The sequence below is a fragment of the Canis aureus genome, chromosome 10, assembly GCF_053574225.1.
Source record: "Canis aureus isolate CA01 chromosome 10, VMU_Caureus_v.1.0, whole genome shotgun sequence".
In the NCBI taxonomy this organism is placed as follows: domain Eukaryota; kingdom Metazoa; phylum Chordata; class Mammalia; order Carnivora; family Canidae; genus Canis; species Canis aureus.
In genome coordinates this window covers 58,106,929-58,119,795 of record NC_135620.1, presented here as the reverse complement: position 1 = coordinate 58,119,795, position 12,867 = coordinate 58,106,929, and the positions used below count along the sequence as shown (strand labels likewise).

Genomic DNA, 12,867 nt, shown 5'->3' with positions numbered 1-12,867 from the left:
GGGCCTAGCTGCTACAAAGAAGACATGTTTTAGACAATACTCAGGTGTATGGGCAAAAAACTTGAGGACTGTATTTGCGACTAATTGTGTAACAGGTTATTTTAGTTTCTGTTCTGTGGAAAGTGGAAAGCATTCCAACAAAGGGTTTTAATGTAGATTTTTTTTTTTGCACCCATGCTGTTGATTGCTAAATGTAATAGTTTGATCATGACGCTGAATAAATGTGTCTTAAAAAAAAAAAAGAATGAATCAGACATTTTAAAAATTCTATTAAACATTTTCAGATTCTTTCACTGTTTCAATTCATGTGCTATTGCTTTTTCTCTTATTCCAAAGGAAATTTTGGAAAAATCAGAAATCAAGGACAAGGAAAATGAAGTCATCCTCACCCCAAAAAATGACTGTCACATTGCTATAGGTTCTTCTGTATAATAATAATGATAGATATTACCACTTAGTGGGTGGTTACTATGGAGCAGGCACAAGAATATGAGAATATGGGATTTACAGATGAAGAAATCGAGGCTGAGAGAGGGTCCCTTGCCCAGGATCACACAGCTGGGAAGTGTGAGACCGGGATCGGACCTGTACATCTGTTTACCTCCAGAGGCCAAACTTGTAACCATAGCACTACACTCTGTCCCATAAATCTCTGTCATTTTTTTTCCAGGTGAAACCATTTTATCTCATAATTGTCTTCAAAACCACAACGACACTATGTTCTTCATATAAAAACATTAGTACAGATAACTATACTTTCTAGGAAATGATTATATAGGCCCTCTCAAAGAAAAATGCACACCATTATATGGTTTCAGACAAGTTGTTTGGGAATAACACCTCTGGACTGATTCCTAAAACATACCATAAGACCACACTGAATCTTCTGGTTCAAAGCATACATTATTGTCATCAGTATGGACTCCTGCATTCTTACGTATTTAATAATACACATATAGACTGGTTTGTGACTTAATGTTGCATTGGTTCATCAGCCTTTTCTGCAGGTGCATCAGCAGGTTGAGCAGGCTGTGCTTTTCTCTGTGGCCTTTCTTCAAGACCTTCCAGGAATGGAGATACATCACCCTCATCATCAGTCATAAACCCCGATTCTTTAGCAACAATTCCAAAGGAAACATTCTTTGTAGTTAAGTCCTGTTCCGCAGGAAGTGTCTCTTGTAAGGCACGCAGACCATGTTTAACCAGTTCATTCATATTGCATTCCATAAACCCAGACATATGTCTCTCCAAGTAAGTACGAGCTGATTGAGAACGGGCTCCAATGGACATGGCTCTACAGTCAAAATAGTTGGCAGATGGACAGATTTGCAAAATGTGAGAGCCCGTATCATCATAACCAGCAATAAGCAGGCCAACGCCATATGGTCTCCGGCCATATCGTTGTGTCGGTATCTGGGTCTTGCTTCCAATTAGAGATACAAGACGAGACACAGGAAGAGGTCTGTCAAATACAAATCTGGAATCCAAACACTCCTGGTGCATAAAATTACATAACGGTCTAGCAACAGCAGTAAGTCCCGCAACTGAGATACCAATATGGTTATCAACATGGAGAATTTTCTTCTGATGGGCCGCAAGCTCTGACTGTGCTCTCTTCAATGCAACCAACACTGCATGGGGTTTTGATTTCAGACCAACTGTGGCTGAGCCTTGTTTGGCAGTTCCCATCACATCCTCACTTTGATGCGTCCTGCCCTGAGGGCTCCAAAAAGTGGCATCATTGTCACACTAGTTGCAAAACATGCTTTCCAGCACGGGTCTGGCTGCGGCCTCCTGCAGAGGTGCAGATTTAGGAACCGTCTCTGTCATTTCTTTACAAAAACAAGATTCTTCAGTCAATCCTCTACTGTTGGATCATTACATTGCTTCCAGTTTGGGCTTTCTTAAAAAAAAAAAGATCTCATTTATTTATTTACTTTAGAGAAAGAGAGAGAGAGCAGGGTGAGGAGCAGAGGGAGAGGGGCAAGCAGCCTCCTCACTGCGTGTGGAGCCTGATGTGGGGTTCGATCTCACGACCCTGAGATCACAACTGGAGCCAAAATCAAGAGTCAGATGTTAAACCAAAGGAGCCACCCAGGCACCCCTTGTGTTTGTTTTCTATTGCTGCTGCTGTAACAAATCACCACACATTTAATGGCTTAAAACAACACATATTTATTCTCCACCATGGTTATGTCCTTATACCATAGGACACCCTGTGCTGGCGTCTTCCCCAGGGTGGCCGGTCCTATGTGATCAGGAGGATAACTGAAGACTTTCTGTAGCCTGAGATCCCGAGGGCCTGCCCTTTAGAGCACCCCTGCATGAATCTCTAAACTATATAAACTAAATAGCTCTCCCAGATGTTCCTTACCCCCTACTGGACGTGGTGGGAATTCCTTGATCTTTATCCAAGAATCACGTACAAAGCCAGGGGCACTTCCTCTGCCCATTTCTGGGCAGTGCTGCATCGCCACTCCCAGGCCGCACCAAAGGTGGACTTCTCTGAGGGCCTCAGAGCACCAGCCCAATATTTTTTAATTCCCCCGAATAGCAGGTGAGGGAATTTCATCTACATGCACTTCCTCTCTGAGTTTCAGCCCCACAGTGGAACAGGGTATTAGCTGCTGCCACACTAATGCTGTATAATGAACCACTTCAAAACTCAGTGGCATCCAACAATTAACATCTATTTTTTTTTCCCACTCCCGCATCTATGCTTTGGCTGGGCAGCTCTGCTCCAGGCCCAGGGCCACGGGGGTGGGCTCCCGGTTGGGGCTGGATTCCCATTTAGCCCACATGACTCTATATTCTCCTTGGACCTGTCAGAGACACATTCTTCCCGTGGACAATCAAAGAAGCGCTAGAGAACATGCAAACACATTGCCTTTTAAGGCCTTGGCTCGTCCGTTCACATCCCACTGGTTTAATCAAGCCCCTCTGCCGAGTCCAGCACCAGTGAGGCAGGGAAATATGTTCTCTCATTGTGTGTGTGGCAAGGTCACAAGACCGGGAGAGAGCCATGTTCGGGGATTTACGAGAAACTAGGAGGAGGGTAAAGCTCTCTCTTGCCAGGAGCCTTCGAGAAGACTTCAGAGACAAGATGACTTCTATGCTGTTTTTAAAAAATAACAGCTATTTACCAAATGGCTCCAGGAGGAGGGATACTCTGAGTAGAATTTGCAAGTTCAGGGACCAAGAGGTGGAGAGCACCTATTGAGTCCCCAAAGCCTGGTGTGAAGAGAAAGAGGCTGCTGAGAGGGGCCGAGTCAAATCCCAGAGGACTTCATGAGCCAGGCTAGGGATTCTGAGGGTTAGACTTCACTCCAGAAGCCATGAGGAGTCTGTGACGGGTTTTACACAAAGAGGCCTGACCAGCCTTGCACAGGGAGGGGGGCGGGGGGAGGTACATGTGGGTTCTCTCACTTCCACAGCAGCCCTCTTCCCAGGAGGATCCCCTACTTCCAGTCACCCAACGCCCCGAATGCTTGGGTGGTCTCCTTTGCCTCACATTGAGCATCACCATTTGGGCCTCACCTTAACGGTGAAAGAGGTCTGAGGAGGATCTTTCAATGACCCTTGGAACACAAACTGCCCTGTTTCACATGATCTACTTAACAAAACTTGGGTGGCTGTAGACCATTGATATAAATTCCTAGTCTCCACAATATTTATTTTAGTCGGTGACTAGGAATGTTTGAACAGCATACAAATTTACGGTCAGAAAATATTAGCTCCTCGGGATCCCTGGGTGGCGCAGCGGTTTGGCGCCTGCCTTTGGCCCAGGGCGCGATCCTGGAGACCCGGGATCGAATCCCACGTCGGGCTCCCGGTGCATGGAGCCTGCTTCTCTCTCTGCCTGTGTCTCTGCCTCTCTCTCTCTCTCTGTGACTATCATAAATAAAAAAAAAAAAAAAAAAAAAGAAAATATTAGCTCCTAAACACTGCCACCCTGCACCCCAAATCACCTCTTTAAATTCAGATTGTTTTCCCATTCCATCATTTGCAATCAGAGTTTTCATCTTGGACAGATTTTTACAGGTCAGCCCTACACCAGGGATTTATTTGTGCCCATAAACAAAACCCCGATATTAATCGCAAACTATTTCTGATTCTCGGTTAACATTCTTAAACATCTTGAGTCCCAGGGGGCTCTTTGCCCTGTCATATGAAGATGATGTTTCAGGATTTATATTTCCCCAAAGAAGCGAGTAGATCATAAAATCTAATGTATTCCGTGGTTCGGAATGATAATTTCGCAAAGAGGTGAGGGAATATTTCACTGTGGATCATTACAACATCCATGTAAGTTGTTAATATACTACTTGCTACTTCCCTTTAAATATTCATCCAGTTCCTGTTTATAGACTAGCTCCTATGTCCCCAGCGTGGGCTGCGGGTGGGTCATGTGCTGGGGACCGGGACTAGTGAGGACAAAGCTGTGGGCAGCTTCCTGACTTGGGGTAGGAGGGTTGGGAATGGAGACAGAAGGGAAGATGCCGGACACAAAACGACTCGTTGTGACCAGCGTGCTGTGCTGGACACCAAGAGGGGAGAGAGTTTGGCAAGGAGGAGGGGTGGCAGGGGTGAGGACATCAGGATCCAGGACGACGCTGTATGTGACCACGGGGTGTCTGTCCCTGACACTCGGCCAGGTTGGGCAGAGGTGCGTTTTGTTGGTTTAATGGAATCAGAATCAATTTAGCACCGATTTGGACTCTGTGTATTTACTGATACGGGGTGAGAGGGAGACAATGGTTAGAGATCACCTAGTCCACCCTGCCCATTCCATAGATGAGGAAATCGAGGCCCACAGAAAGAAAAGAACGTTCCCATTCTTTGTGGGGACATGGGCAGTGGAACAGGTGAGCGAGCACACACGAACTCCCGAGGGGGAGCCCATCTCCCTGGACGAGCTGCAGGATTCCTGCAGGCCCGAGGGCGGCCACTCAGAGGCCCCCAGCTGCCACCAGCAGCCAGGGGTCCTGCCGGCCTCCCTCACCACCGTCCCCTTCGGCCTGTGCTCTATGATGTCCCGGGGTCCGACCTCTTGGCTCCCCCAGCTCTGGGGAGACTGTGGCCACCAGGGCGGGGACACTCCAGGGGGCTGCTCCCCATGCCCCAGGCCTGGCCTCTCCTGAGCAGGTACCTGGGCTCCCCTGAGGGCAGCAAGCTGTGAGCAGTCAGACGCAGGCCCAGGCTGGGCCGTCAGGAAAGGCCAACCACCCTTCGGAGTCCAAAGAGAGAGACTATTCTTCGCCCCCTCCTCCCGATTCGCACGGCCCTGATCGTTCTCTCTCAACACTGCTCAGAGGCCCGCGGGCCAGGGGACACCCCGAGAGAGCCCATCGCCCGATCCCTGCAGAGGTCACGCCACGGCGGCGTCAGAACCAGGGCCAGAGGGTGGCCGGGGTGGCCCAGTGGTTTAGCATCTGCCTTCAGCCCGGGGGGTGACCCTGGAGACCCGGGATCGAGTCCCACGTCGGGCTCCCTGCATGGAGCCTGCTTCTCCCTCTGCCTGTGTCTCTGCCTCTCTCTCTCTCTCTCTCTCTCTCTCTCTCTCATGAATAAATAAATAAAATCTTTAAAAAAAAAAAAAAAGAAGAAGAAGAAGAACCAGGGCCAGAGCTCTCACCCGGCCGTGCACCGCCTGCCCTCGCCCTCCTGCCCTTGAGCTCTCAGACGTAGGGACGTGGCTGGCGCCCTGGCCACAGACCAGCCCCCTTCCGTGGCACCCCAAGGACCCGTGGCCCCTCGGCCTCCCGCTCCCGCTCCTCGACAGGCAGGAAGGATCCAGGCACGGGCTCCGGCGGCAGCAGCTCTGAGCGGAACCTCCTGTCCTCCCGCACCGGGTCCTTTCACTTCCCTCCTGCCGTGTAAACCTCCCCATTTTACAGGCGAGGCCACTGAGGCTGGGGGGCGTCAGAGCGCACAGTCCTCTGGACTTCCCGCACCCCGCACCCCGCTTCCGAAGGTGCCATCCCTAAACTAGGCTGTCCCTGGGATTGGAATAGCTTTGAAGGTGCCCCAAAGCTCCTGGAATGGGGGGGAGTCCCCACCAACCTGCCTTAACAAAGTCATCTTCCACAGCCCACCCCCCCCCCGCCCCCCACGTACCAGGTGGATTCCAGGGTCCGCAGGAATAGCCCATGTGCGGGCGACTGTCGCCCTCGGGTGGCCGAAGAACAAAGTGCGTCCTAGCAGACCGGGAGAACAAAGACGTAGTCTTCGGGCCTCCTCCACCGGCCACAGGGAATGTGGGGGACAGGTTTGTATCCTGGGGGCCCTGGCCTTTGCTGCCGTGGCTCCATGGACAGAGGACGGAGGAGAGGGACACCTGCCCAGGAGACAGCTGCCGAGGGCCGGCCGAGGCCAGGGGCTGAGTCTGAGGACGGGGGTGAAGATGTGGCTTGCCTGTTGCTTTGGCAGGCACTCGCCTGGGGGCCGCTCCAGGGCTCTCCAGGGGTCCCCTGAGGGGACCCCCCTCCCCCGCCTGCCCCTCAGCTGCCACTGGAACCCAACCTCCAGGCCCAGCTCTCACCCTCTGCCAGAAGCCTGGCTTGTCCCACCGCCTCTCCCAGAGCAGGTGACAGCTGGGTGACACCTCCGCTTCCGCCTCTGCCACGGGTCAGGGTGAGTGGGGACGGTGGCCCATGTCTGCTCCACTTGGTATTCTTGAAGGCAGGGCTGGTCTGTTCAGCTCCCAGAATGAGGCCGGGCCCAGCCTGGGGTGGGTGAGCGTGTTTGCTGAATGGGAGAAAATTTCAGGCGAGTTCTGGGCCCTGGGTAGGCCCTGCCCAGCCACGGGCTCACTGGGTCACGGTCACGGCTGCAACTGCACAGGGTGGTGGGCCCGAGTCGGGGCACGGGACCCAGGCTGCCCGAGTCAGACTCCTTGCTCTGACGTTCGCCAGCTCTGGCACCTTCTACGTGTTATCCAATTTCTCTGGGCCTCCCACGGCCCATCCAGAAAAGGGTGATGACACCAGCATCGGAAGATAGTTTTGAGCATCCAATGCGTGAACAGCTGGAAAGAGGTGAGAACAGTGGCTAGTCTTAGGAAAGCTTCAGAAAAGCGAGCGCTTCCTGCATTAACTACGTACTGCGGCTTGTTGTGAGTCTGGATCAGCCTGGGACAGTACATCTCAGCTGCCTTTAATGTAAAAAATGATCTTTCCGGGGCACCTGGGTGGCTCAGTTGGTTAAACATCTGCCTTTGGCTCAGGTCATGATCTCAGGGTCCCAGGATCAAGCCCAGCACCAGGAGCCTGCTTCTCCCTCTACCCCACCCCTAGCTCATACTTCTCTCTCTCTCTCTCTCTCTACCTCTCTCAAATAAATAAATAAAATATTTTTTAAAAAATGATCTTTCTAATGCACAACCTTGGGACACGCTTCTTCACCCTATGGCCAACATGCCATTGATGTAAGAACAACATCACATGCCTTAAAGACATTTGTGGCTTGACATTTATGGACTTAATTAATGAATTAAGAGGTTCTCTTTTTGGGGCAGCTCCAGTGGCTCAGTGGTTTAGCGCCGGCTTCAGCCCAGGGCCTGATCCTGGAGACCTGGGATCGAGTCCCACGTCACACTCCCTGCATGGAGCCTGCTTCTCCCTCTGCCTGTGTCTCTGCCTCTCTATGTGTGTGTGTGTGTGTGTCTCTCATGAATAAATAAATAAATAAAATCCTTAAAAAAAAAAAAAAAAAAAGAGGTTCTCTTTTCCTCTACAAAGATTTGCATTCCACGTGTGGATTCATAAAGGCGGCAATAACCTAAAACCGTAACGCTGGCCGTGGTGGCCACACTCTGACAGCACTGAGCAGAGACCAGTGGCAGAGAGAGGAGCCATACATCTCCCGAGACCCCTGAAGACCGTCGTGTTAACCCAGGACCATTTAATATTTTCATTAATGACTTGAAGGATGGAATCGAGACCCAGCTAATCAGATGTCCACACGATACAAAGCTGGAAGGGATCTTAGCTACTTTGGAGGACAAGATTAAAATACAATCCAAGCTTGACGAATTGCAGAGGTGGACCTAAATCAATAAACAGAGCGGCAATAAAGACAAATGCAAGCTGCCTTGCACAGAGCTGAGGAAATTATCCGGGTACCAAAGGGCGACGAGAGAAATGAGTTTTGAGGGGGCCGGGAGGAGCTACCCGGGGGGAAACTCATCAAGTCATAGTATTTGTAAAGTGGAGTCTCGGCTCTATCATCTAGTGGACCTCAAACATCAGTGAGTTTTAAGAATTATCCAGAGAGCTTGGGGGGAAATGCAGATTTCCAGGCCACGGGCCCAGGATCCTAGTTCAGTAGGACAGGACTGGTGCCACGACGATTCTGGCACAGGCCACCCGCAGGTGGCTAGAGCCTGGCAGGTAGGGAGGCCTCTACTGACCACACCACTGGTTCCCAAATGTTTACTCTAGAACACTTGTTCCATGGGATGCTCTGCAAGAAGTGACTTCCGAGAGCAAGTAAGCTTAGATATGCTCCCTTTGAGAAAGAGAAACAAACATGTTTATGACTCCAGATTTTTCTGCAATTAAATAAATAGCTTAACGTGGTTTAATCCAGAATCTCCCAAACTTTGGACCGGGGAGCCATTTCTTCATGTGACATGAAGCAGCATCTGTGGAATGTACGTCAGAAAATGGGATTTCCATTCAATTCACCAAATTCTCCCTCAGTCCTATCCACTGTCCAGGGCCAAAACCCACCCAGGGGGCTGGAACTTGAAATCATTTTGAATGCTGCTCTGTCAGACTTCCCTGGGTCCTCTAACATTGAAGGAGAGGGTGAAAGAAAACTGCGTAGGGGCTCCTGTTGCCCGTTAACCACGTATCCCAGATCAAGAAAGAGAGGGAGGGAAATTTTCCTTCTTCGTTCATTGTCTTCCTTGAACTTGTGTCCAAAACTTCGAGCAGCCTCCCCACAGCCAATTCCCTTAACTGTCTTAGTAACAGACCTCGTAGTGTTGAAGGGGCCATGTGGCTCACTCTAAAACCATATTTCTCAGGCTCCTTTGCAAATGAGGTGGTTAATCAGATGTGTGCAGAAGTTGCTGGGGAGATTTCTGGGGAATTACTTTAAAAGGAACTTACACATTTGGAAGGTACCCTTTTTTGCTCTTCCTTACTTCCTCCTTCTTCCTGCCTGGAACACAGATAGAGAAGGAACACTGGCAGCCGTCTTGGGCCATGAGGTGAACTCATGGATGGAAGCCACTCACTAAGTAAGGATGGTTGAGCAGAAAGTGGATTTTGATGGCTTTGTGAAGCCACCAGAGCGATCCTTTACAGCCTAAGAGAAAAAGATGCACCTCTCTTTGGTTTAAGCCATGGTTTTTTTTCAGGTCTCTGGTTACCAGTGGTTGAATGCAATTTTGAATTCACGGAGAGCAGAACCATCAAAGCCTTTTTGTCATTTTCCACAAGTCTCAGCCGTGCTGGGCTACCATCTTGACCATGTTTCCATGTGTCCTTGCTGTACTTGTGCGTGTGTGTGTGTGTGTGTGCACGCGCATGTATGTTCTTAGCCTGTTTTTGGCATAAGTCATTTATGTTGCTTGGCCCCAGCCGTGTCCTGTGCAACCCTGCCTGTGTCTTTGGCTGCCTCTCTCTCATTCTCTCTTTTCTCTTCTACTGGAATGAAGTGCAGAATGGAATCAACTCAGGATGACATTTTTGAGAGCTTCACATCATTCTGGACCGAATTTCCCTTTTGGAATCTCTGTCCTTGGAACACTTTGTTCTAAAGCTTGGTGAGTTGCATTCCTGTGTGGAGCCAGTGAGCAGCTCCTGAGGCGAGGGGCCTGCATGGAAACTCATCCCGAGCATTCCTTCACATCACCGATGGGACTTGCTGAAAAGCCAAGGAAAATCATGCGATTGCAAAGAAACACTAGCACTGAGCATGCTCAAGAGTCAGGATACACAGGCTTCACTCCAGGGATGGATCAGAGAGCAGAAGGGTCCCCTCCGCAGCCTATGTCGTCTCTCCCCCTTGGTGGCCTCCCTGGGGCTAGGGGCCAGTGGAGCACCTGGGTTGGGCTGTTCAGCTCTGTTAGAGCCCCCCACCCATGGACCAGGCTGCTGCTTTGCCCTGTAGGCACCTGCCTAAAGAGATCCCCTTGAGTTCCCCTTTGCTTCTGGCCATGTGACCTCAAAAGCAACACAAAGGCCTTTGAACATTTCCCGTCCTGTTCCTTGACTGTGAAGTCTATTTGCACAGAGCCTCCTTCCAGGATCAGACCTAGTGAGGCTGTTGCACTTTCTGAGATACTCAAATGGGAGAGTCCTGCCAGAAGGGACTCGTTCCAGGTGACTGCCCAGTGGCCGACAGGTGCACACATCCGCTGTCACCTGCACTCCTGCCCAGTTCTCCTCCACTTCCTGATCCCCTGAACCAGCCTCACTGACTCGCTGCAAGGCCTCTTCCTTGTTCACACTGTCACCTCAATGTACATGCCAAACCTGCACACAAAGTCTATTTTCCCCCCAATAACACAGACAGCGTGTACACCCTGAAGACAGGCAGCAGCCTGGTGTCCTTCGTTGGGCATTCCCAGTGCCTCCTGGTGACTGAGTAGATGCACGGACAAATGAATGCATGCTGAATAAACACGGAGCACATTAAACATTTATAAACATGCGGCAACTGTGTTACCAGCATAGGGAAGACGTTGAAGGCAAATTTCACAAGGTTTTACTCAAGGATCATCAGACTTAGTGCTGATACTCGACACAAAAGCTACCCCACTCTTTCTGCACAGCCCCCAGATGGTAGCCTCTCCTTATAAATAAAAGTGTGCTGGGGGCACCTGGGTGGTTCAGTTGGTTGAGTGTCGGCTTTTGGCTCAGGCCATGATCTCAGGGTCCTGGGATCCAGCCCCACATTGGGTCCCTGCTCAACAGGGATCTGCTTCTTCTTACCCACTGCCATTCACCCCTGCTCTCTCTCTCTCTCTCTCTCTCTCTCAGGTGAATAAATAAAATCTTTTTAAAAATAAGTAAGTAAATAAGGGTGTCTGGGTGGTTCAGTCGGTTAAGCGTCTACCTTTAGCTCGGGTCATGATCCCAGGGTCCTGGGATGGAGCCCCATGTCCAGCTCCTTGTGCAGCAGGTGGCCTGCTTCTCCCTCTCCCTCTGCCTGCTGCTCCCCCTGCTTGCACGCTTTCTGTCAAGTAAATACATAAAATCTTTTTAAAAATAAATAAATAAATAAAATGGTTCCCCTTAAAAACTTCATGAGATTCAAGAGGTAGGCATCTAATACGTCAAGTCATTTTTTTTTTCAACCTACTTCCCAGATTGCATATCAGGTGCCCTGTGCTTCATCTCTGGCATCCTTTGGTCAAATAAACCAGTCAGGGCTCAATTCTCCAATTGACTGGATGGTTCAGGGAACAAACCCTCAAATCTGATTACAGGAACATTCATTACTTTAAGTCTTCCCTCAGGGTTCAGAGCTCATAAAAGAAACCTCCAGAGGCTGTGGCTGAGGGCAAGAGAGGCCCCCATGCTGCGAATCCACAGATTGGCAATAATTAACCTGAACTAATTATGATCAAGCCCCCGGTCAGACTTCCCTGAGCAGGGCTGTCTCCTGATAAGCTACTTTCCAAAGCAAGAAGTTTCCAAACACAAAAGGAACATTCAGAAGATCCTGATATTAAAAAGCATGGCCCAAATAGGATCCTCTCCCAGGCAAAGCTGGAGCAGGTGGGAGGCACACTGGCAGGGACACAGTGAGAGCCCCAGACAGGCAAATGCACAAGGACACTTTCCCTGGAATCTGCTGCCCAATCCATGAGGATTTTAGAGCAAAGACAACCAAAAATATCAACACATAAAGACAGCAGGCTAAGATAGATATGCATATTTTATTTAATATGTTAAAAAAGGATGTCGGGACACCTGAGTGACTCAGTGGTTGAGTGTCTGCCTTTGGCTCAGGTCGTGATCCTGGGATCTGGGATCCAGTCCCCGCATCGGGCTCCCCACTGGGAGCTTGCTCCTCCCTCAGCCTGTGTCTCTGCCTCTCTGTGTCCTCATGAATAAATAAATAAAACCTTAAAAAAAAAAGGAAAGATAGTTTGCCACAGAAACAACAGCCAATCAACATAATCAACCTCACTCTAGAAATAAAAACGTGGGAAAAAAAAATCACATCCTATAAGAACATCTTGTCTTTTGAGATTGTTAAAGTGGTTTTTTATGTTAATGTGCATATTCCCAAGGGGGTGGGTAAATTGGGCACCCCCCACACACTGTTGGTGAGAATAAATGTGCAACTTTTAGAAGCCAATTTGTCAATAGATAACAAAAGTCTTAAAATATCCTTTAACCTTGTCACTTAACAACTTTATCCTGGAGGCAGTGGTTCTCAAGCAGAGGCAGTTTTGCCACCCAGGGGACACTTGGCAATCTGTGGATATTGATTGCCAGGATATTGGGGGAGCGGTGTGCTATCGGCATCTAGTGAGTAGAAGCCAAGGATACTGCTAAGCATCCCACAATGCACAGTGCAGCCCCCAGAATAAGAATTATTGGTCTGAACATCAACAGTGTCACTGTGAAGAAACCTTGCCTCAGGGGAGAAACCCAAGTGAGTACACGGGAATCTATATCCAAGGCTATTCGATGCAGCATTGTATAAAAAGTCAAAATATTAAAAATAGTGTATGTCAATAGAAGACTAGTTAAATAAGCCATAGTTGGCTTAGAATACCACAAAGCCACTAAAAATTAAATAAGTCTGTTTATTAACATGGAAACACAGTGCTAAATGAGAACATCTGGTTTCTTTTTTTTTTTTTAATTTTTAAAATTATTTTTTTAAGTCGTCTCTACA

The 12,867-nt window shown here is 49.2% G+C and overlaps 1 pseudogene; it reads right to left on the bottom strand.

The window, feature by feature from the left end:
- Positions 1 to 688: 688 nt before the first annotated feature.
- On the bottom strand, positions 689 to 1,764 carry LOC144321758 (proteasome subunit alpha type-1 pseudogene; annotated as a pseudogene).
- Between the last annotated feature and the right edge of the window lie 11,103 nt (positions 1,765 to 12,867).